Source organism: Pithys albifrons, chromosome Z (genome assembly GCF_047495875.1).
Source record: "Pithys albifrons albifrons isolate INPA30051 chromosome Z, PitAlb_v1, whole genome shotgun sequence".
NCBI lineage: Eukaryota > Metazoa > Chordata > Aves > Passeriformes > Thamnophilidae > Pithys > Pithys albifrons.
In genome coordinates this window covers 74,492,922-74,518,029 of record NC_092497.1, presented here as the reverse complement: position 1 = coordinate 74,518,029, position 25,108 = coordinate 74,492,922, and the positions used below count along the sequence as shown (strand labels likewise).

Genomic DNA, 25,108 nt, shown 5'->3' with positions numbered 1-25,108 from the left:
AAAATATTGTACTACAGGTGCTACAGGTAACCCCCAGAAGTTTGATAATAATGATTGTTTAGTATTGATTACTGAGTATTGTGGCAGTGACTCTCACTGTGGGTTATGTCTAAAATCTCTGAACAGTCTGGTAACGAAAATTTTTCTAGTTGACATGTGCTCTTCAGCAACTTACCAATGAGTTGCTCTTTCACTGGGAAACTGCTAGAGATCCAGAAACAATGGAAAATGTTCATGAAATGATAACAGTTTAAGAAAAAATATATTTCTTTTTCATAAAAATATGAAGAATCTACTGTGTGACTCACTTGTTCCTGAGTTAGGAAAGCAGGTGGACAGCCATAAAATTCAAGAATTATATGTTATCTGATTTATACTTTCTAAATATAACAATGGTTCCATATCTGAATTAAGGCATTTTTTACAAGATATTTAATTTTATCTCAAAACTTTCCAAGTCATGTTGACTCTTCACAGGTAGCTGATTTTCTCTTCAATTCCCCTCAGAGTTAGAAAATTATGCCTTAATTCAAATTGGAATTTATCTAACTTCACTATCCGGCAGTCGATTCTTATTACACCATAGCAAGCAAGGTTAAAAGTCTTTTCAGCATCAATTATAATTTTCTTTTGTGAGTTTCTGTACACGGTGACCATGACACTTCTCAGTCTGTTCTGAGAGCTGAATAAATTAAAATCTTCTAAATCTCCCATCACAACACATCTTCCTTCTTCAAACTTTCTAATATTTTCCCTGTCTTTTTGGCACTGTGAATAGTAGGATAGGACAAAGAAAAGGACCAACTGTAGAGCTTGGCCGCAAAACTCTATATGTTTACAAGTTATTCAGTGAAGTCATGGTATCTACTAAGGAGAGGTAAAAGAATGGCACTGGTACAGCTGAATTTGTTGGCAAACTTGCATTGGAATGGTGTCCATCTGATTTGCTCATAATGTGTTGGCAATTTAAATTGTGCACCAAAAATCGTACACCTGAACATTGGATCAGGACACTGTTTCTTTAGGATTTTTTCATTGCTACAGGGTAAATCATTCTTTGCAGAAAGAAAAAGGTTTTCTCCCTTTGATATATACAAATCCTGTGAAGAAACCTCATGTTATGAGTGTTACCTAAGCTATATCCAACAGTGCTTACTTTTATGAACCTTTAACCTTCTAGAAGCATACTATCCTTAAAATTCAGATGTTAGAGAAGCTAAAATGCATAGGGATCTGTTGTCTGAATTGAGAGGATCTGTGGTCTGTGAGCTTTCTACCTCTTCCAGCCTGTAACAGGAAGTGATTGTTTAATTGGTGCTCACAGTGAGTATATGGTAGCATCCTTTTCCTTTCCCTTTTTTCCAGCAGTGGCCTTAGCCCAAGGCAGAGCTGTTGCTGTTAGGAAGAGGGTCAAGCACAGAGTGGTTACTCAAACTGTGTCATGACTTTTGGAGGCTCGTGTAATAGAAGAAATCCATTTGACTGAAGGAGTATGGCAGCTTTTAAGGTGCATCCGTGGTTGTCCATTGAGGGATGTTGGAAACTAAGAGGCTGTTAGTGTTCACTGCTGGGTTAAGAAGTTTGCTGCTGTAATGATGAGCAGTGCAAGAAAATCTGCTTATGGTTCTTCAAGAACTGTTCTTAGTGGATCTATTTCCAGATATTTACTTGTGGGACTAATATTTAATATGTCATAATCTTTAAAATCTTCCCTTGCTGTCTTGGTTTGGGGGGAAAAAACCAAAATGTTTACCCACAAGCAGGGGAGGGGCCTCCTCCACGATAATCACACCACTCTTTATCAAATTTAAGAAAAGGAATTTTAATACAAGAAGGATAACTGTGCTATATATATATGTGTGTAAACAGACTAGTGCAACCCACTTCCCCAACACCACAAGAGAAAGAAAAAAAAACAAACAACAACAAAACCCAGCAGGTTTTCCTCCGGGAGGAAAAGTTATACTTAAGTGTCAATGTCACAGCCCGGCTGGCTGCAGAGTGAGTTTCAGTCCCTTTCCAGCGAGACAGACGAGCAGTGAGCTTTCAGATGGACTCCATCTCTTCCCCCTGTGTTCCCCATCCAAGAAGCAGAAAAGCACGAGCAACCAGAAGCAAATCCAAGGCAGGCAGCAGCAGCAATGCAGCCAGAAAGCAGTCAGGGGCAGGCAGCAGCAGCCGTCTGGCCAGAGAAACAGTCCGGGCACAGCGGCAGCGAGACAGCCAGGAAAGCCCCAGCAGTAACCAGCAGGGCAGCCTGCCTCCTCGGAGCCCCCACTCCTGCATTCCACCGAGCCAAGACTGGAAAGAATATCCAACAAAACCCAAAAGAGACAAACCTGCTCCCACCCAAGAGATCAACAGTTAACAACTTCTTTTGTTAACTGCTGGCCTGGGCAGTTAAGTGGCAGGGAAGAGAATTTACATAATAATCTTGCCATCTAACCCAGAAATGCTCCTACAAAGAAGTGAAATGCAGAATGCTATGTCTATTAAAGATTAATCAAATTGATGTGTAAATAGTACCTTGGCATATCTTTGCATACTTAACATATTGCAAAATACATTAAGTACAGAAAATAAGTAATGTATAACAAAAAAACCCCACCTGCTGCTGTACTTGACTGATTGCTAAATGTTGGGAAGTGTGTTGCACCATGATCACTATGCCAATAAAATATCATCTAAATTGATACTTTTATGCTGGGATAAGGGAACAATAAAGGGGCAACTGCTAATAACCTGAATATTAGATATGTCTGAGCAGATTTTCTAGCTGTAAATTCAGAGGCAATTCAAAATTGGAATTTTAGATGTAAATTATTTTCAACTCCATTTTCTATGTGATGAAAACAAACATAGTAAGAAACTCAAACTTGTCACCAGTGGCTTGTTGTATCACATTTCTTTTCCCCTTTGTCTCTTATAACTAAGAATACAAGTGGGCTTACATACAAGCATATTTTATGTTACTTTATATGTAAACTCCTTAATGTGTAGGAGGAAAATCAAAAAGATCAGGGAGTATTAGAGGTCAGTATTATTTAACATACTTAAAATTATTTTGATCCTGTGGAGGAATGTGGATGACAGATCAACTTAGGCATTTCTTTTGATGTTGAAGCCTCTTTATGGGGTTTTAGGATAAAGGCAGAATCACTGTTTTTCTACTCTAGTGTAATCCTGAGCTAGTCATACTTGAACGTGTGTTACGAGAAAATGTAATCATGAATTTAAAGCAAGAGTCTTGGTCTGAAATTAGCAGATATTGAAGTAAGGTACACTGAATGAATATATCATTGTTGTGATGCAAATCGCTTGTCATTTAGACGACAAATTAGTTTCTGAGATTTGAGTACATAGGAGGAACAGTAAAGAAATTAGGATAGAATTCTTAGAGCAGTCTGACTGTACAGTCTCTGTAGGAAATAAGATTGAAGATTATTTTAGGTAATAGGAATTGTTTTACCCTTAAGGAATTGTAGTTGATAGAACAGGGAGAATTAAGACAACACAACTAGTTTTTTTCTCAGTATTTTTCTATCAATAGAAATTCAGGCACAGAAAAAATTGTGGCATGGAAATACTGGGGCTAGTTTACTTTTCCCTAGTTTCCAAAACTGCCATAGGCTCACTAATGCTTGTCCACACTATGATGGATTTAGTAAAAAAATACACCTGATATGTCTCCTGTGAAAAGTATTGATAAACAGGAATGCTGCCACCTATTCACAAATACACATGATACTTAATATCCTCTAAATTATTCAGACCCATTCCCAGATCACCTGCCCACCTGTGTTTCCCAGCTGGCACTACAGTCAGCCCTGTGTCACCCCTTCCCAGTTCACCTGGTGCACATGGGGGTTTTCTGCAGACAGCAGGGCTTGTATGCTGCAACCTCTGATTAATGGGTCCGCCAACAGTACTTGCAGTGGGGGATGACTAATGAGTAGAGTGGCAAGTAGCTTAGAGCTCTCCTGCTTCTGCAGCCTACTACTGTGTTTAAAGCAGTGCATTCCGGCCAGTTGATTTCAGCTGTGCAAAACTCTGGAATGACCTTTGATCCAGGAAGAGTTAACCTGTAAAATAGCATTTTGTGAAAAAAATCTGACATAAGCTCACCATGCTTTCCTTCTCAGGGATTAGATCTTTATTATGCAAATTCTGATTGTAGACAGGCAGACGGGTATACTGGAATAAATCACAATTCAGCACCTAAGTTGCTAAGAACAGCAAAAGAATATAATACACCAAGCAGATTTACATCCTGTTAGGTAATCCTCCAGGACTGCCCTTGCAGAAAAGTCAGACCCAGTTTGTGCCAGAAGCAGTCAATAACACAGAAAACTAAAACATGGAATTGAGTGTCAACTTCTTCATGAAGGCAAAAGGTAGCTTTTTTTAGCAACCTTGCCTTCCTGAGTATTTTTACAGCAGGGGAGTAATAGAAATTAGACGTTCTAGAGATACATGCTATTTAGCTAAGCAAGCATTATCAAAGCAAAAAAAAAAAAAAGGCAACAAATTTCTGACAAGACTGATTTGCATGTGAAACAAGGTGGCATCCCTCTCTGAACTTTAAATAGAAACATTACTTTTTCCTCCACAAGAAGCCTTTATCACTCTTTCACCAAAAGGAAGGTCACATCTTTCACAAAAGATTTGCCTGCTTGTAATTGCTGCCTGCAGTGTACAGACAAATGCAATCTTTTAAAATGCTAACTGTGTTATACTTGCACCTGAGGGATCCAACAATACAAATGTAATGTGGCCTAACCAGTTTGTCTTAGCAAGACCTTACAGTGCTGATTTGAAACAGCTGAATTAAATCAACAGTTACCTTGAGCCAAAGGCCTTTGGAGAGCAATTAGAGTCAAAGCCTGGGTTTTGAACCCAATATGCCCTGTCAGTCTCAATGATTTGTGTTTGTTGTACTCAACCTCATTTCCTACGTGAAATACAAGGCTGTATAAAGAGGAAAAATTCCCAAGATTAAAAAATGTTTGACCTCAGTGCATTTGTGAGCATGAAAGTACACATGTCTAAATGACCATTTTGGTTTGTAGTACAAAGTTCTATTGATGTTGGCAGGCTGAGCTTCCCTGCCTCAAAGCCACATGAATGGTTTCAAGTTTCAGCCAAAAAATGTTTTCCACATGCTTTAGTGTGGGCCAATTCACACAGCAGATTTTGCAGAGACTGTGGCCAAGTGCTTCATAAAGGGCTGCCTTCTTTGGGATCAGGGAAACCACAACAGACACATTGCTAATGCAATCTAATTATCTGCTTGAATATTTTTCCAGATGTATCCAATATCTGAAAATGTTGCAATAAAAAGGGGTATTATTTGGCTCTTTGGGCTGAAACAGTGGCATAAAGAACCTGCTTGTCTACAGGGGAAGTTATAATGAAGTAAATCTGCAACTGCCTTTAAAGCAGTCAGACAAAACTGAACACCCCAAAGATAGACTATTTGTTGCCTTATGTTCGTAATTAGCCTTCCAAAGAAAACCATGAATAGAGAAGTAGGGGGTTTTTTTGTCAAAAAGCACATCTTATTCTTACAAGACAGTTTCCTTCATTTGCAGATCACAATTTGGTACTGGGTAGGTTGACCTAATACAAAACATCTTTTCACTGAAATGAAATGTAAGACAAAGGCTCTGGGCAGTAGTATGTAGATACTTATGTCATGAGCTATTTCTTCTTTTTTATTATTTTTTATTTTATTACTAGAGATAATTAGAAGTGAACTATTACATGCATTACAGGGATATTACTCAGTACCCCAATTCCAGACAAATGTGAAAAAACAAAGTGGCTTCTTCCTTTAAAACGTCATAGGTTTTTCAAACAGGAACTGACCATTCAATAGATTTTCCTGTAGTTCTGTGTCTTGATCCAGGCATATAAATTAAAATACAGATATCAGAGTTTCCATGAGGAATAATGTGCAGTTTGCATAATCTGCAGTTCCAGAAACACAAACCTATTTAAAATGCTTTCATTTCTGTATGTCACAAAGGATTTCCATTGATGACTTTCATAAAGGAGATTGCCAGTAACAAGACTTCTTAATCCCTAGAAGGATATTTCATTTTAGGATATAAGCAGTAATTTATCTTTTATTTTCTGTTTATTTTGAGTCACAACTACAAAAAAATACCCCAACAATAAGAACAACAAGTCTGATTTCCACCACAAATCTTTAAATGAATGAATACTGGTGCCAAGGTAATGTGTCCTTAAACAGGAATAAAGCTGTGGCTGCTAAATCCGAACACAGTATGAGGAGGATGTTGGAAAGTCCATGGGAGATAATGACCAAAAGGAATCTGGTTTGGTAGTTTTGGCATTTCAGTGTGGTGCTTGAGTTATTTGAGCTGTTTCCACACAATGATGTTTGTCAGATGTGATTTACAAGAGTCTGTGGTTGTATGTGTGCTCATAAATGCCTGTCTCAGAAGCAGCATTTGCCAATTTTGGATTAGTGCATAAGGAATGACAAGGGTGGTATAGAGAGATCAGTTCAAAAACATACAGAGCTATAGACCTTCCTAGTGATTTAAATCACTATTTGCACTTCTAAAACAGAAAATAAACTTCATTACTTTTCCTGCCTTCTCTCACCACATGACTTGCCACAGCTCAATATGCTTACTTTTATTTTCATAAAGCGAATACCTCTAAGAATCTGAGAAATAACAGAAGATAGAATATCTATGTTGTGCATACACTTGAAGTAAAATAGCATATCAAATAATATTGAAGAAATGTTACTGGACATGTATAAGTACGCTTGAATCCATCAACCCAATCCAAAGCAATAGTGTTATCAAGTTGTCAGTCAGTATTCAAAAGACTAACATTTTAAACAGGTTATGCAGATTGCAATATGTTCCGTCAGCAGTTTAGCTGAACAGTAACCAAGTACCAAAAAAAAAAAAAAAAGTAAAATTTGTAACTCCCTCTAACTAAAGTGAGGTTTCAAAAGTTCTCCTATGCACACACTCCCTTGACAGCATATTTGATAGTTAAAGCAAACGTACTGTACACTCTACTACATCTTGGTCCTTTTGTCCCGATACTAGGACAAACCTGCTAAGGTAAATAGACAGTTCTACAAGTAATATATACATGCCTATAGCCAAGTTATACATGAGGCTTAAATTACACAGATTCATCTTTCATGTGCATAAAATAATGAGAAAGATTCGTGTATTTCTTTTTCTTTTCTGTCTCATGTAAAATAGCACACTCATTTAACGGTGTTAACATCTAAATAAGAAATGTTATAAGGAGTAGATCCCCACATTTTGTTTCTGTAGCAAGGAAGGTCTGCAAGAGACACTTAACTGCTAAGTACTCCTTCCTAGAAAAGAAAAGAGGAGAAATGCTGTTATTTTGTGATGATGAAGACAACACTAGTGCCATGTACCGTAAGGACATCATGATGATAGTGATGACAAGATTCTGGACTGAGAAAAGACCTTACAGTAAGTATATACAGTGTTGTATTCAAAACCATTTTGATACCCTGATAAAAACTATTTTCATGCCTTTCTCTATATTTTGTCCTCTAGTTTGTGGAAGAATAGAGTTACATTGTATTTATGAAACGATATATTTTTAAGTGAAATATTTTTAAATGAATATGTTACAATGTCATTAAGTATTGAGCGTTTTGCACTGACACTGGGCGATTGGTTCCTCAATAATGTTCTACAAATGTTGGCATATACTCCTTTTCTCGGTGCTTGCCCTTTAATCTAATCTGTTTATTCTTATTTAGTTGTGTAAGATCCCCATTATTGGCTGTGGTCCTGGTTCGGTTCAAATTCATTAATATAAAGGTAAAAATCAAAATAGTGATCTGACAAACAATTAGCCTTTCTATACGAAAATAATCCCATTTAAGAATAGCAGACTGGTACAAATAAGCACTCTCACAAGTCAAACTTTTTTGTCCCCCAACAGAATTAATAGCAGTATTTTCCTTTCAGCTTCCTTCCAGATATAAATGCTGCATATTGTGCTGAAATAAGTGTAGAATAATAGGCAGAAAATATATTTGTTACCAGCACAGTTTCCTGCTTTGACCCAAGTAATGTGTTGATCTTACTTTAAGTGTCTCATATTTAGTGGTCAAACCTTGTGTGATAACCATGGCAGCAAAAGCATAAAGAAATACTTTAAGTAGATGACCTTACAAACACAGCCACAGAACTGGTGCCCAGCCAAAATGGCATTTTCAAACACCTCAGAAGTGACAGTTCAGGCTTGAGCTGCTCAGCCAAGGCCACTTTTTGGTATGCGTTGGATTTCCAGTTTGTTCTCATCACTGCCCTTGAGGGAGGCTGAGGCAGTGCAACCACCAAAGTGATACAGTGCAGTGTTCCTGCAAACAGCAGTTTAAAAGGCTAGAGGCTTTACTCCTGAGTGCTCTGACTTATTTCTTATTTTTGTCCTTTTGAGATTATTTTCTGTCTTTGCTGGCCAGTGTCAGAAGTCTGTCTCGCAGCAGTCTATCTCCAGGTGTAACGCATTATAAGTGAAATGCTAAAATTATTGCACTGCCCTCCTTTGAAAGGTTATTTTTCTTTCCCTTTTAAGATACAGATTTTTGCTAGCTTTCTCCTTATCTTTAAGCATTTACTTCTTGTCCATGTTTGTTAATTTCTTTTCATATGCTTACAGGTCTTTTTTGAGCACCTTTACATAGAAAATCTTGTGTGAAGCACAGGCTTCTGATGTACCTGCTGATGGTGAAATGATGAGAAACATTAAAAGGGAGGGGAAAGTCAGGAAGCTGGAGAAGGGGATGGAAAGAAATCCCTCTAAGGGAGAAATCAAACAATATGTCTAGCAAGCCCAGACTGTGTTAGACTATAAGCCTGGAGAAATCCTGTCTTCTCCACAGTCAAAGCTTTTTTTTTGCACAACAGTGGAGCTGATTGCTGTTTTACTGTTGTGAAAACTACTTTAAACCTGAGATTCCTGCTCAAACTGGGCCAATCTAATTTCATACCGTGCAGAGGGAAATAATGCTTTCTTTCTTTTCTCAATGAAAATGAATGAATGAATGAAATAATGGAAGAACGAGTGAGTTACTGGGCTGCTTCTTAGGAACCTCACAAATCCGCATCTTGGCTACACTGTGAGCCTGTTCTCTGAGAGAACATACATCTACTGTATTAATACAAAAGGCTAATACACAGCTAACAATAAATCACACTAAACTGTGTTTCAAATTGATAACTATCTGCAGAATGTAATATTAAAGGCACTGAAATAAAGGCATTATGAATTCATGCCTCTACTTGCTAGGTGTGCTCTCAGTAATGTGGGTTGTGGTTACTGCTCTTTAGAAGAGGGGTTTTGAATGGCAAAGACTGCTTTTTTATCAGAGGGGAACTATTTTACCTGAACCTGACTTATGATGACTTTAAAAATCATATCTCCAAGGAACAACTCTGAAAGAGAAAATAATCTCATTTTTAATAGAAATTAAATCTCTACTGACAATCAAAAGATGTCCTGTCCTCTCCCGCTTATTCTTCCATCATGTATTTTTAGGTTATCTGAGAACTACAGTTGTGATTGTTATGATCTTTTCAATCCTTATGTTGCTCTGTGTAGGTGTTATATTACAGTTTATAAGATGCTGAACAGTTTATGAGAGATCAGAGTACTTATCATAATGAGAAAAGCATAGGTAACAACAGATGTATAGAAAAGTAAAGATTGCCTGAGGCAGAAAAAATTTCTACAGGTTGCCTGACAATGTAAGAATAATATAGCACTACAATCACAACAATATTACTCAATAATTCACTGCCATTTATATGTCTCAAAGTGAAACCATTTTATGATTTACTAGACATTTTCTGCATGGTTATATATAGAAAAACTCTTCCTTGAAATTCATTTGAAGGAAAGATCTCAATTTTATTTTAACATTGAAGTTCAATAGTGAAGCAGTGACAGGCCATTGCCAGGACTTTTACTGTGTTTAGCAATAAACTGTAGTCTAAAACTCATACTCCTGCCAACAGGCTCAGGAAGCTTGACTGTGCCTTGGGAAGTGCACACTGATGGGCTTGTACTTTACTGCGGTATTGAAAAAGGACCTGTGAGGCTCCAGTTTCATCAGTGTAATTGGTAAGGACTGAATTTATTAAGAAACTTACTAACTCCTTGAATCTCGGGAAGTCTCACAGGAGCTGCACCCACTCCCTTGTTGTCTAAAAAAGTCTGTGAAAAAAAGACTCCAAACCAATTTTAGTAGAAGATAAGGTAAGAGAGCAGCGGCTTTAATGAGCACCCAGACTCATCAAAAAATACATATTGATGTGTGCACTCAAACTCTGATTTCCATGGTTTTTATAATACTGTCCATCCATCCCCACTTTACACATCTCTCAGTCCAGCCCTGTTCCGCCCCAGGCCCAACCCCTCTGATTTGAGTCTGGGGAAGATTTAGGACCCTTCATTCCTCATCTTCGTGTTCCTCATTACAGATAGGACTCCTGGAGCTTTTCTAATGTTCTGACTTCTGGGTCAGTCTGCCACTATGTCCTGTGTGGCAGGCCTTCTGATATTCTTGAGCCTTCTACTCTGAAAACCAGACTAAATAACTAAAAGAATTTAAAGCATTGATATAGGATAGAGGTTACAATTCTTAAATATTGAACTTAAACTGCTAGAAATAATAACATTAAAATTGCCTTTTAGTATAGTTACAAGTATTTCTAAAATCTATAAAAATGTAAAAAATCAAAAAATCAAAAACCCCTATGGCATCATCCTTAACACTGATTCCCTGGATGTGTGCATTTTGTGTAGTTCAGGCCTATGGAGAAAGATTAAGAATAATTATTTCCTTAAACTCAATCTCTTATCTTCCCAGTTTTTACCTTGTTCCACCCTTCCACCTTGCTGTGGCATGCAGAATATCAAACAAAATCTGTTAGCCTTCGCTTTTCAAGGTGAAAAGAAAGTAAGGCTAAAGTTGCCAAATCCTTAACCTTTAGTTAGGTGTTGCTCACTTCAGCTTTTGTTGTGTTTCACTGGGTGAGAACTACAAAATTTTACCTGCAGTTAGTGTGTGATTTTTGGTATAACATGTGTTAACATTCGCATAATCTGAAATCCAAGTTCATGCTTCATACTCTATTGCACAACAGATGGCAAGTTAAGCTTATGTCATGGTCAGAAATCATTTCTTTTTGAAAGGACCAACATATGGATATTTTATACCCTAGAAAAATAGAACAGCCTTTCTTCCAGACTTTATGACTTCAGAGTTTTAACATGGCTTAAAAGGAAAGTGGAGATTTCTTGGACCAGAAGTGTATTTGCTTATTGAAATCTGGTCTGCCTCCTCATTGTAAATTGTGTTGAGTGTAATTTCCTATAATAGATGTTTATTAGAGTCTGAATTTGGAGTGCAAAAGGTCTGTCAGTTCAGTAATTTAAAAAGAGGCCCTGGATACCTGTCTGTACATACTTGTTATTCATAGATATTCCTTGTCCTGTGCTGTCAAGACAATAAAGCAGATAAGCTAACAGAGACATTAATACCTTGTAGTTTTATTACACACCACCAGCTTGGAAGCAGTGTTATGTAGTCTATGGTGGTTTAGTGTTCTCTGGCACATTGTTCTTTTCTTCTTTCCTCCTTAAAAAAAGACAAGAAACAAACAAACAAAAAAAAAAACCAAAACAAAACCCCCACCAAATAAACAAAATACCTGTTATAGTTTATGCTAGTCCTAAGTTTAGCTTTTAGTTTTCAGAGTAGGCCTGAGATAATCAACTGACTTGAGCTGGGTCAGGCCAGCTGACAGCTGATTTCTACTGGCCAATGGTGTTCCATACCATATTCTGACATCATCTCAAATATAAAAGCAGGTGTAGGAGGAGCTTAGTTCAGTTCCTGATAGCTACTCATCTGGGAAAGATGTATCATGTTTTCCTGGACCAGGCCTTACCACTTCATTGCTATGGTATCTTAGAAGAGTAAAATGATTGTTCTTAGTCTTTTTCTCAACTTGAGTCTGTCCCTTGGGGAATTGAGTTCTCTTAAGTGATTTGTAGCTACAATGGTAGGATTTGTGTTCGATGGGGAGTGGGGAGTTATTTTTTGTTATTTCTAACTTGTGTAAGTGTGTGTTATATTGTATTCTTCTTTCAATTTTCTCTTTTCTGTAAAAATTGACATAAGTAAGTTTAAATTTTAGAGTTCTTTTTTTCTTTCTCCCTTTACTCAGCAGGGGGTGTGTGAAACTGACTCTGTGTTGGGCAGTTCCTATTTTGCCAGCTCAATCAAAAAAACACCCACCCCATTTGGATATTTTTAAAGTTTTTTAAATGATTTGTCGACGTCTGAGTATAAGACCTTACAAGCCACGAACTCTGGTTTGGTATTTTTAAAAATTAGTTCTTTCCACTGACTTCAGCAGCAGCAATAAAATTGAACCCATTCCAAGGAGTTACATTCTTAAACTAGCCCTGGCATCTGACGTTTCTGTGGGCTTCATAACATTTATTCAATTTTCTGTTTACATATCACTTTTTATAAATTAAGGATTTATGATATTTATGTAGTCCTTTAGGATAGGATGGCTTTTTGGAACAATTTATGATCTCAAATGAACAGAGATTATTATTACAGTTTAGATTATTACTGTAACTTGAAATTTAACAATAGCATGTCACAGGTGACACATTCTTAGAAATGTAGCAAAGCTTTCTAAATTGAATCAGTGCATATTATCATTGCCCTCATTTGTTGTAATGTGTTCATTTGGTTACTCTAAGGTTATGGCAGCACTTTACAAAATTGTCTTAGTTATTTTATTGCTTCTCTGCCTTATCACTTCAGGTTATCAGTGAAGTTCTTGGCTGAAATTCTTCCATTAGAAAGATTGATTAGCACCTAATCAGGTCTATGTCTTTTCACAGATGTAGTCTGAATACATTTAACACAAAGAATATGCTTGTGTTTATGTCCATGGAGTATAAGAGTAATTTCCTGAAGTTTTGCAGTTCAGAGGCAGAGCAATGAACATGAGACTGAAAAATAATGAATTTTAAGTAATCTGAGCACATTAAGGTACCATTTTCTTGCTTCCTGCATACTGTGCTTTTTGAAACATTGCTTAGCTACATTCAATTATTTCTTGGTCATATCCTATCTACAAATTTGCCTAATGAGAGATTTTGCTTAAATTATATGGATTTGTTATATCTATTGTCTTGTCCTTCCTTCTATGGACTGGGGTTCAATAAGCTGAACAGTGCTAAAAAGTGGCCTACTATGCAGACTTCCAATAAGAGATTTTTTGAAATGGCCTCCTGGCTCATTTCTGTAATAACAAGAGAGATGTGTCCTAACCTATCAATCTCACTTTAAAAGAGCTGTTCAAAACATTGTGTATTGTGCACAAAGAAACCAATAGACAACAGTGTTTGTTATTACAACTTTGAGCCCAATAAAAAAAAAATACCTCAGAGCACCTTTACACCTGGCAGTTCATATAGCATCTATTTTTCAACTGCTGAACTTTTTTTTTTTAGGGTTTGTTTTTTTTTTTCCCCCTTCTTTTCTTTCTCAGTAATCTCTTGTTCACCTACTAGAACTGATGGCATTCATGTATTATATTACGGTTGATCTTATCTCCATCAGTTCAAGGAATACACTCAAAGACTATCTTGCTCCATTTTTCCCTCTGCATTATAGGGAAATGTCATTATTGCATGTTTGTAACAATGTACCTGAGCTGGTGCTAGTGGCATAATTAAAACAGCCAGAAGAAAAATACTGTCTGATGTCTTAATTTAAAAAAATCATAATTATCTTTTCAGATTTATACCACAAATGTACCAACTTCATTCTGCTCATCAGGAGCTGAACTACTAAAAATAATACAGATTTTGGGATATCCCTCCAAAAATGACAGAGCAAAATTGGCTGAGAATATAGTATATGTTTGTGCTGTAAAACAAGAACACAACACGAGTATAAATAACATGGTATAGGAGATATAAAACAATGCTTTTTCTCTACATTTTCCCCCTTGTCCCTTACCAGTTAATGTTTTACCTCTTAGTTAAAATACATTTTTTGTCATGGGATTAGTCAATAAAGCTGCCTTTGAGAAACAGATAATTTTGTAATACACTTGAGTAGGCCTGAACAGCAGGTGCTGTCATATTCCCATGGTCTCCAGCAACAAGCCATGCTCCACTGTGTGTCTGAGATTCGAGGGGTTCTTTGGAGCTTTGTTTTTGTTTGAAGTACTTTAAGGTCATGTAAGAGCATGGATGGCATTTTAAGCTGTCATTGGTGTTAAATATTAAAATTTACCTTTATTAGACAGGGTTTCTGCTGGTATGTATTATGCATGTGTGGGTGTAAGAGACAGCTCCTTCAAAATTCTCAGGACACCAGAAGTCACAATTCCATGAGCTTTGTTCTGGTGGGCTCCTCACATTGATGAATAGATGACTTTGTACACTAACTATTGAGGGAACACTGAACTTGAGGTAACTGCCCTGGTGTGGGATAAGCTGCTCAGGGCTTCTGATGTAGGATGAGACCAGGGGCAGAGAGTAATGAGGAAATCACATAGTCACTCAAATGTAAGACTAGGATCCAGTACCCTGCCTTCATGTTCTTAGTGACTTTATACCAGCATGTGCTCTCTTATAAAATATATGAGTTGAAATTTTGTTACTTATTCAGTTATTACTGAATTTTAAAAAATATTTGCTATATTTGTGAAGTCCCTACATTTTCAGCTTTTCATTGTTCTGTTGAAGTCTCAAATAGCAACACACAAATTCATTTTGTATTTGTCAGAGGAAAGCTGGGAACTTGGTTAGGCCTTGTGCATGAATTGTGGAAAAGAGTGAGAAAGTGAGTTCAGGAAGATGATGTCTGGAGCAGCAGCTACTTTTTGTCTCTCACACCTGAAAGCTTTCATGTAATTTATAACCATGTGTCAGGCTGCCTACAGACTGGAGAAGATGCTCCCTGCAGTTTATGTTTCATATAGAATTTCTAGAGATTTTTGTCACCAAGTACTGTTAGACAATACTGATACCACTGAAGTCAACATGACTATGCAGTCAAATACCACACAGACGCTTATGCCTCTTTTAAAGTTGATTAACTGAAAGTGAATGAGGGTACTGCAGATAGTCTGCCATATAGTATGTGCTTCTGTTATTTTTCTGCTAATTCTCATTTTGTAAGAATTTGTCCTTACCAAAGGGAAAAATTGGCAGTACTGAATTTTCACTTTGAGTATGATTTGATTTTTTTTTTCACAAATTCAGGAAAACCCTTGCCACTGACTTCAGTGGAAATGATAGTTAAACTTGCCTGAACATAGTTTTTTTTTTTAAATTTTAAATTTATTTTGGCAAGGAAATGATTAATTTGTTCTAGAGAAACACACTGAAATCCTTGGCAGGACAGAAAATTTAAAAGCAGAAGTAACGGAAACAAAACAAACAAAAAAGACATTATTTTTGCCAGTTGATTGAAGTCGATTAGTTACCTGATTTGCTTAAAAGGATACTACTTTTGTATGCATAGTCTTACAAAATGCAGCAAGGAATTAGGAATTTAGCTCATTTTGTAATTAAGAATTGGCTTTTATCTTCAGTAGCATACACATATATAAAGCCTTATTTTAAAATAGCACAAGTGTTGAAAGAGGCATTACAAGTAAAATTCCAGATAAACACCCCAAAATGTTGTGTCAGCAAAAAGACAAGAAGGTATAGTTCTTAGCATATACTGAAATTACTGCAGTTCATATCTAATCAGAATATAAAAGTATTTCATCCAATGTAAGTTACTAGAAGTTTATTCTGGAAGATTTGCATATTAGTTTTTATTATTCTTCTGAATCTGTGGTTTATCCTTTTTTTTTCCTCCAAATTTGCCATTTTCATATTTGCAATGTTGAGAAAAAGGTGTCTTGAAAAAAAGCATTTAAGTTTTTTTATTTTGCTACCTTACATGCTAGTACTAATGTCATTTTAGTAGCCATCTTATATTAAAGCAATATTAATTATCATATTTTAGAATGAAAGTAGTTTCCAAGAAATCACTCACTACTTGATTATTTAATAGAATAAACTTTTTATTTTATAGAATAAAGATTTATTGCTATTATTATTAATTTGAAAAGAAAGGCACATTTTGGTCTTTTTTTTTTTTTCCTAATTTGGTATGGATGAAGAATAGATTTATTGACATCAGTAAAGTAACTATGATGTGAGATTCTAATTTGGAACCTTAGAAATACACTTTGTCTTTTAAATAGATCTGTTTTCCTAACATATATTTGTACTCTAAAATAAGGAAAAAAATTAAGTACAGACTGTGTCTTAGTCTTCAGTATCAGCCTAGCTTTTTATTGAGGAATACAGCTACTAAATTGTCATAAGGAAGAGCTGTAACAAAAAAAATTGGAGCATTGATGTCATAGATGTAAATTTATGAACTGTCTTGGCACTAGGAGGCAATAGGCTCACAACAAATCCCTATATATTGCAGTTTCCTCCAGGGAACCTCTCTTACAACCAGCAAAAAGCCTTTTAGGGTTGAGTAGATGGGAATACCATGCTAATGCTTTAATTCTACTATGCAGTAAATCACCTTTAGACCAGATGCAGAGTCTAACAAGTTGTCACCATGCAGCAGCTGAACCAGCAAAGATGGGAATGATATAGGTTAGAAGTTTACACACCTGAAAGATCACAAAGGGTACTGGAAGTAGGAACTTTACACCCTAGTTCATGTGGATGTGCAGTAAAAACTATGTCTGTGGTCTTGATGCTTACATCAAGTGAAACCATGTTTGTACTCAATAGAATTCCAGCACCCCCCCTACAATGAATAAAACCTGCTAGAAATGTCATGGTTTATTATCCTACCTCTTAGACTCAACTACTGCCTTCATGACAGTGACACTCACAATTTCAGGCTGGTGAGCTGCAAAGGGATTAGAAAACACACACTTAACGTGCAAACACATACACACATCCCCACTTCTGCATTGCATTTAATACTTTTCCACCACACAGAGGAAACCAGTACAAGTGATCTGGCAAAACAGGACTTGACCTACAGATCCAGTGGCACTCCAGAGACTATTGGCTGAGTTTTGTGTCCTAGTTTAGCAGCCAGGACCAGTTTATCACTGTGTAGGTGTGACCAAAGCTGTGTATTCTAAACCCGCTATGCCATTTCTCATGAACTGTTAACAATGGACCATTTGCAGCAGCTGTTCAGAGCACACCCCAGGGTGTGAGGTGTTAAAGAAGCCTGTGAGATAGGAACTGTCATAACTCCCCTCGGGGAGCCGTTAGCACCTTCACACCCAGCTGAGGGTCCATGTTTGCTAGTGGGCCATCAAGGATTCCAAAAATACCCCATGACTCACAGAGTTAGATCACCCATTGTGGAACTCCCCACACTGGGGGAGGCACTGGGCATTCCCACCTGAACTTGAGTGTATATAATCTTGGGGCTTGGGGATTTCTGGGACCACTCTTTGGATCCAGAGGAGGACAAGAACCTTGACAGGACTCTGGTCACCACTCTTGACCAGACTGCAACCATCATCTGCACCAACAGATATTTTCCCTTTCTTTTACTTTGGTTTCAGGGAAACCATGGGGCGGGTCTCAGCACAGGGGCTAACAAATACCATCCTGTTTGTGCCCCAGTGTGCTGGTTTATACTTCCGGGTTTTGTGGGTTAAAATCAATTTCTCTTTGTACCATTGCATTTATTGTAATATTTTTATTAAATTGTATCTCTGACTGTAATCTCTTTTGTGTTGTGTTCATTTCTCCTGCTGGTTTACTTTTAAACCAGCACATTTTCCTACCTCTGATTGATCCTGTATAATTAGAGTAGATCACAATATAACAGGGTAATAAAGTATGCTGTTGTGCTATTCTTCATATATATATAAAAGAGAGAAAGGGGGAAAATGAGATGCTTGCATTTTCTCAGCTGGAGATACTATCTTTTAAAGTATATTGTCTCTAAATACTGTGTTGTTAGTACTGTGTCCTCAAACTTTATGCAAATCTTGCCATATTCTCTCTACTGACACGCTTTCACATTCCAAAAAATGAGAATTGGTGCTTTGAAGAAAAAAAAAAGGAAAACCAACCAGAAGTGTGCCCAAGGTCAAGCTATGTTCTTTTAAAACAGGAGTTAAAAAAAAAAAAAGGGATGAATAAAGCAGTTTGAGAAACATCCAGTTTCAAATAGGCATGCATATTGAATTCAGAAAAGAGATCATTCTTACGTTACCTTTTTATTTTGGTCTGGCTGGTGCAACTGCTCGTGGTCTAATCTCTTAGCACAGGTAAGAATAGGTGTAAGGTAAGAACAGATTTTGAGATGATGTGAAATAGCTTCTCTTAAAGAGTTAGCTGGGTGTCACTGAGACACCATAAAACCGTACAAAATTTATTTTCTTTCTGTAGAGCTCTCCTAGGATACTAGATTTTATAGTTTTTTGGTGATTTATTTCCTCTCTGCTCTTCCTGGCAAAGCGGCATTTCCAGGGCAAATAGCTTGCTCATAAACCTGTTCTGGAGAATCCCTTTTATCTAACTGCAGGCTTGAGACTTGAACTGCCACAACATGTTGGCTTTTTCTTACCTCTGAAAGAGGAGAGGAAATACAAAGAAAATTAAATAAATCTTTTCATGCTTTAAGGTATGTTTTTAACTCCGGTTCTATTCAGCCGTAGCCCCTTTTTTCTTAAGAATGCGTCATACACCTGCAGAGATATTGCCGCAAAAATACATGTGAAGAAGTGAAATACTGGAGAAATTATACAACCTTTCCACTTCCATATTGTATTTCACAAACTTCTCAAGTGCCTTGGGTAAAATTTTGATAGCTCTATTGGGAAAAATGGTAACTGTACAATGACTCCTGCATTCTCTCCACATACGTCTGCAGTTATGCTGTACCACCAATATGAAGTGTAGCCAGGAAAATTTCCCAAAGGAATTTGTGAGAGAGGGTATGTTGGAGATGGAGACAAAGAAAATGAAAAACCTGATCCCGTTTCATCACAGTCATAAGTCTTATCAACATTTCAGATAAATTATAACCTCTTCTGTCATGAAAGAATGTATCATACGAAGCATAATATGCCCAGGGTCTGTTTTAATCTTGGGGGTTTTTGTTTGTTTATTTGTGTGTTTGTTTTGCTTCTTGTTTGTTTATTTGTACGTTTGTTTTGTTTCCAGGTCATTTTGCTGATGAAGAGCATGTTGAGGCTGGTGGCTGGAATAATAAAATGAAAGATCAGGAGCACTATTCTCTTATACGGTCTCTCTCACAGAAATTGTCAGTTTGTCACATTGTTGACAGGTCTCTAATGTGTGGAAGAACAACAAATGCATATGTATAGAAAAGTGATAGTTAACAAGAGTGACCTGTACACTTCTAATTATAAATGATAGCACTCTGCTTCCTTTATGCAACCTTAACATTCCCTTGACACAGATTGATTAAAGGCAAGAACCCATATGAAATGTATGAAAATTTATGGAATTTTGAAAGAGTTTAACATGTACCATTTAAGAACTAATAATTTCTTGGCTGTCACTGTTTTGTTTCCTCTTCTTTCCATCACAAAATCTCTCTTGCACTGGGAATGTAGGTTTAATAATCAAAAATTGATGCCGCGAATTAAAAAATAAATGTCACCAGATAAAATAGAGCAACAACAACAGAAAGTAAATCAAATTTGTATGATTTTAACTATACTTTAATCTGCTCCTGGGCAACGAAAGTGATTTGTGTCAGCCTTTATTGCATTAAACTTTAATTTTCTTCCACAAGAACAGGATTACATAAAGGAGTATTGGATTGCACTCAGCATGGATTAGCTGAGCGGTGTCTTTGCTGCCAAGGCCCAAATGGATTTCCTTCCTTTTGTGATTTATATTTTTATTGCTGGGGTTTTTCCTCCCTCCTTCTAATTCCTATTACCCATCTGTTTGCCAGAACTGAGATACCCTCAAGAGCAGCAGAAATGCAGGCAGAATTATTGGCTTATTACATATATTTATGTTCCAAGGATGCTTACTAGCCAACGTCAAAGGGATAAGCTAGCCCTCAGTCATAGAAGCTGATTGCTAGTTTAAAATTGAAAAATGAAAAGATATTCATTATAAATGGGACATAGTAATTTTTCTTGAATTAAATATATCTTAAATATTCCCTTAAAATTTGATACAAATTTTCAAATTTTTGTCTAATGGTAGATCAGTAAAGGTTTGCTGGACAGATAAAATGATTAGTGGTCAAAACAGAGATGCTGGCAGTGTGAATGACAGTGGGAAAGGATTCAGTCAGTATGGAGTCAGGGAACATCCAAAATTTACAGGCATAAAAAGCCAGGAAATAAAATATAAACCCTTACTTATTGATTGAATGTAATAAATTGCAGTTTGTATTTTGCAGCTCATTTTAGAAAAGATTAATTAATTTTTCAGTCTTGACATTTTAACCAGTAAGAAAGCGATTGGTGTAGATAAGACAGAGTTATTTAAGAACAAGATATTTAAGCTATTAAGTTACAGAGGATAGGTTGGATTTGTAGGCAGTGAAGTACAGCAGCTCAAATGGCTAACAGTAGTTTCTCTCGGCCAGATTCAGCCACGCTAAAGGATCTTCAAGTGCAATAAAAATTAGGAAAGTCTAGCAAAGCATATAAAAGCTATTGATGAAAAGTATAAATGAAATCTCTGATTCTTCACCACAGAGATGAAGTAGGAGCAGACCCTGCACTTTTTACATCGCCAAAACAATTATTAATAATAATTTCCAGAGCACATTTTCCATGGATCAGTCATGAAAATATTTAGTGAGTGGTAAACAGTCTAGAAGCTTGAAAGTGAGATGTGTAACTGCTGAAACCTGAACCGCATGTGATCCTGGCCTTAAACACTTTTTGTGACATTTGCACATCTGCTTCCCAGTCCAGAGCTCAATCCATAGTCACCTGGCCCAACCATTTAGTTTTGTTTTCTGAGGTAAACCTCACCTTTTCTTAAATTAACATGTAAAAGAAGCATATTAAAAATTTCAGTTGATTCCTCGCTTGACAATACCTCCTGCTGAATCTGAGCAAAGGATGCTTCCACATCATTTGATTTCAAAGCTAGAGGCTTTCCTTATTCTACAGATTACACAGAAGGAATCTTTTTTTCGTGTCATTTAGTTAGGGACTTAGTTCATTCTGTTGGTACACAAGACAGACTTGACATTATTGTATTGTCAAAATGAATCTTCATTGTTGCTGCTGTATTATTTTCTGAAAGTGTTGAATTAGACTACTGACTGTTGTCCCACTCTTGCTTCATTTTGGCAACTGTTAGATTTCTCAAAAGTAGCTTTCAACTTCTTAGTAAATAGAACCTTTAAGTCATCATTCTTTTTTCCAAACAGGCTTACTGCCTTCAGACCACTGATACAGATACTAGTCTGTCAAACAGTAAATCCAGAATGATGTATCCTTCTGCTTTTATCTCATTGGAAAGATATACAGAGAGACTCCCCATGGTGGTTTTAAGTCTCAGGGTTTGCTGCCTGTCATGTTTTAATCCCAGTCAGCAACTAAGTACCATGCAGCTGCTCACTGACTACTCCTGTATCCCTCTCCAGTGGGATGGGAAAGAGAATTGAGATAAAAAAAAAACAAAACACCACCAAAACAAAAAAACCCCACTAAACAAACAAAAAAACCCAAACAAAACCCAGTAAAACTTGTGGATTCAGATAAGAACAGTTCAATAATTGAAATAAAGTACAACAGTATAATGATTAAAACAAAACAACAACTGCTACTACTACTAAGGGAGATAACAAAGAGAGGGGAATTTACCAAAAGAAACAAGTGATGCTCAATATAATTGCTCAGCACCCACTAAATGATGCTCATCCCATCCTCCAACAGAGCTTGGTGGCTCCCAGCCAGCTCCCCATGGTTTATATACTGAGCAAGACATCCCATGATAAGGAATATTTCTTTGGCCAGCTCAGGTCAGTTACCCTGTCTGTGCACTCTCCCAGCTTCTTGTGCACCTGCTGGCTGGCAGAGCAGGGGAAAGTGGAAAGTCCTTGACTTAGGCTAAGCACTACTTGGCAACAAATAAGACATCACTGTGTTGGCAACATTATTCTCATACTAAATCCAAAACACAGCACTGTACCAACTAGTAAGATGAAAATTAACTCTGTTGTAGCTGAAACCAGGACACTGATATTTCTCTCTTACTAGAAGGAACTATTTGTGATAGAATAAATATTGAAATATAAAATAACATCATTGAAGTCTGTTGCTGTGTAATGGGAAAAACCCACCAAATGGTAAAAGATGCCACTCTTGCCTTACAAACTCACAGTATCTCCCACCATTTTCCAAACATGGAGAAAGATAAGCATGTTTTAGCACATCGTCAAAGTCTAAAGCATTGGCTTTTCTTCCAGATACCTCTCTGTAAAAGGAACACCAAAAATGTACAGTTATCTAGCTACTACCCTGCATGCGTCCTATGCAGAAAAGGTGGTGCTTTTAAAACTCAGAAAGGGGCACTCAATACATGAAGTACTTGCACTTCTTCCTCCTACTTGACTAAATGAAGGGAAAAGTCATTTACATAGGGACTAAAGGTAGCTACTGGAATATAAATGTTCTGCTATTGTGAGCAGTCATTTTGTGTAATGTCTCTTATATGCTACTCACACTACATCTAGCATGCAGTTTTAATTTCCTTATGACTTTTTTTGTCCTTGCTACACTTCCTGGGATGTATTTTTCACATGCCATGAGAGCTTTTGAATTTCTCTGCAATCTTTGCATCTTCTCTGGATGCAGCTTTTATATTATTCATAGACAGAAATGTAAACATGATAATAAAAAATGGTCTTTTGGGAGGGAATGTTTATGGTATTATTTGCTTCTTGATTCAGAAACTGGTATTGTTCTGTCCAAAAGACAAGGTCATTTCAGCATGCTAAGATGCATAGGCCTCAAAACCCTCAAGGTGGGCTTCCTCTCTGGATGCAGCTTATGGTCTGCAAGATGTAAAACTTAAGCCGCTTGAGCAAAAAGCTCAGGCTAGGTGGACTAGTGTGACTTGCCCATGAACCTGGGCTGTATGCCACCTGTGCAACAAAATTACACTTCTGCAAGCTGCAAGGAGTCATTTGCTTATGTTTGTACATGAAATACACTATTTTGACTTGGTATTTTAGGAAAACTTCTGGTGTCAGATATACTGTCCACTAGAGAAGCTCAGGTCATCATTCAGGGAATCTCAAACCATTCAATTTTGAAAGATACTGCTGAACTATTAGTTTCTTTCAGTTTTGCCTGCTTTTCTTTTTTTGATTGGCAGTAGCAACATGGAAATCTACAAGAAGAGTTTTTCTGAAGATTTCCAGCTTTGTACAAATCAAAAAGGTTTGGACAAAATTTTGATGCTAATGAGAATTAGCTTGCTATTGCCTGTTCTCATAATATTTAATTAATGGTTTATTGGGAAGTTGTAACACAAACTGAACAAAAGAGTTACTGAACAACCTTTGCATTTGAAGAAGATTCAACATGACTGAATGATGGGGAAAAACTTCTAGCTGTTTCATTCCAGTTCATCTGCCTAACTGTAGTCAAACATATCAGTGGCTGTGTAAGTTGTAGACATATCCACATACATATAAACCTATTATAAAAACTCATTTATTTTTCATTGTGATGTGCTCTCCAAATCAGACTCCTGAAGATTTAGGCTATGATTATGATGTTGGTTTAGACAATGGCTGTGAATCACAGCAAGTCACTGTTAAAAATGTTTATATATGGGTTAGCTTTACATTGCTTTAGGTCTTTAAACTCACCAAGTACTTAATTTCTGGGACACTTTTTCACATCTGAAGATGAATTCTGATTAACTTACTTGTGGCTATGGAAAACTCTTCAGTGACAAGTTAAGAAGATCTTAATCTGTTATAATTCAACACTTTTTTAAAAGTAATAAAAGTACCTGTAGTTTTCAGTCCAAAGTAGCATGAAGAAAGAACACCTTTGGACACCTTGATACCTAACACTTTTTAATGGCTTCACTCAACCAGCAGTATATTGGTTACACTGCTGCTATATGTATACAGTAAAATCTATTTTATGGTGAAGCAAATGACTAGATGATCATTATTGTTTTTCCTACAACTTTCTAAGAAACTTATATAAGTTTCTATATTTTTATATATATATCCAACTGCAGTGATACACTGTGGTGGCTGGTATTGTGTTTTTCAGAAACTAAACCCAATGAAATTTGATTACTTTTCCTACTCCAGAAACTTTGGAGGTGATTCATCAGAGAGTCACAAGAGAGATTCAAGACACATTAAAAATACTTTGAAGTAATAAATATATATAAAAATAATTTTATATTTTAATTAATCAGAATTCCAACTGGCAATTTAATCCTAGTTTTGAATTACTTACATGGGAAAAGGTGTAAGGTGATGTAATCCTACTCCTTCTTGCAGAAAATGGCCATAATGAGTCTAATAAACCAAAGGTAAAAATCAAATAGAATCACACTGGATCTGAGGAATGAATTTTCAGTTGTGTAATGGCCTTTGAAATAAAATCCCCAGCATTCTTCCAGTGGATTCTTTCTGGTCTGAAATTAAGGCAAGGTAACTTTCTGAAAGAAATACTAAAATTCAATCATAAATTATTTGACTTGGAGCTATTACTGGCTAAAAGTGGGCTCTGAAATGGTCTCACATGGCTTGAAAGTTATTTTATATATACATATATAGTAAATGATACTTAAACTTACTTGAGTTAATTCAGCTTTCTAATATTTTGAAATTTCTAATACCTTTCTTTTTTACCCTGAGTGCTTTTGCTTTGCTCTGTCCTATCATATCCAGAAATCTGACTTGATCAACTGGAATTCTGTCAATGAATTCACTGGTGTACAGTGGAAGAAAAAAAAATTAAAAGCTATAGAAAAAATGCTTATTCAG

The 25,108-nt window shown here is 36.6% G+C and overlaps 1 long non-coding RNA gene across 1 annotated transcript; it reads left to right on the top strand.

The window, feature by feature from the left end:
- The first annotated feature begins 7,018 nt into the window (after positions 1–7,018).
- LOC139684834 (uncharacterized) lies at positions 7,019–20,170 on the top strand. Its single transcript, XR_011699978.1, has 4 exons — positions 7,019–7,109; positions 7,380–7,499; positions 10,059–10,164; positions 19,306–20,170. It is a non-coding gene; the product is annotated as an uncharacterized lncRNA (long non-coding RNA).
- The last annotated feature ends 4,938 nt before the right edge of the window (positions 20,171–25,108 follow it).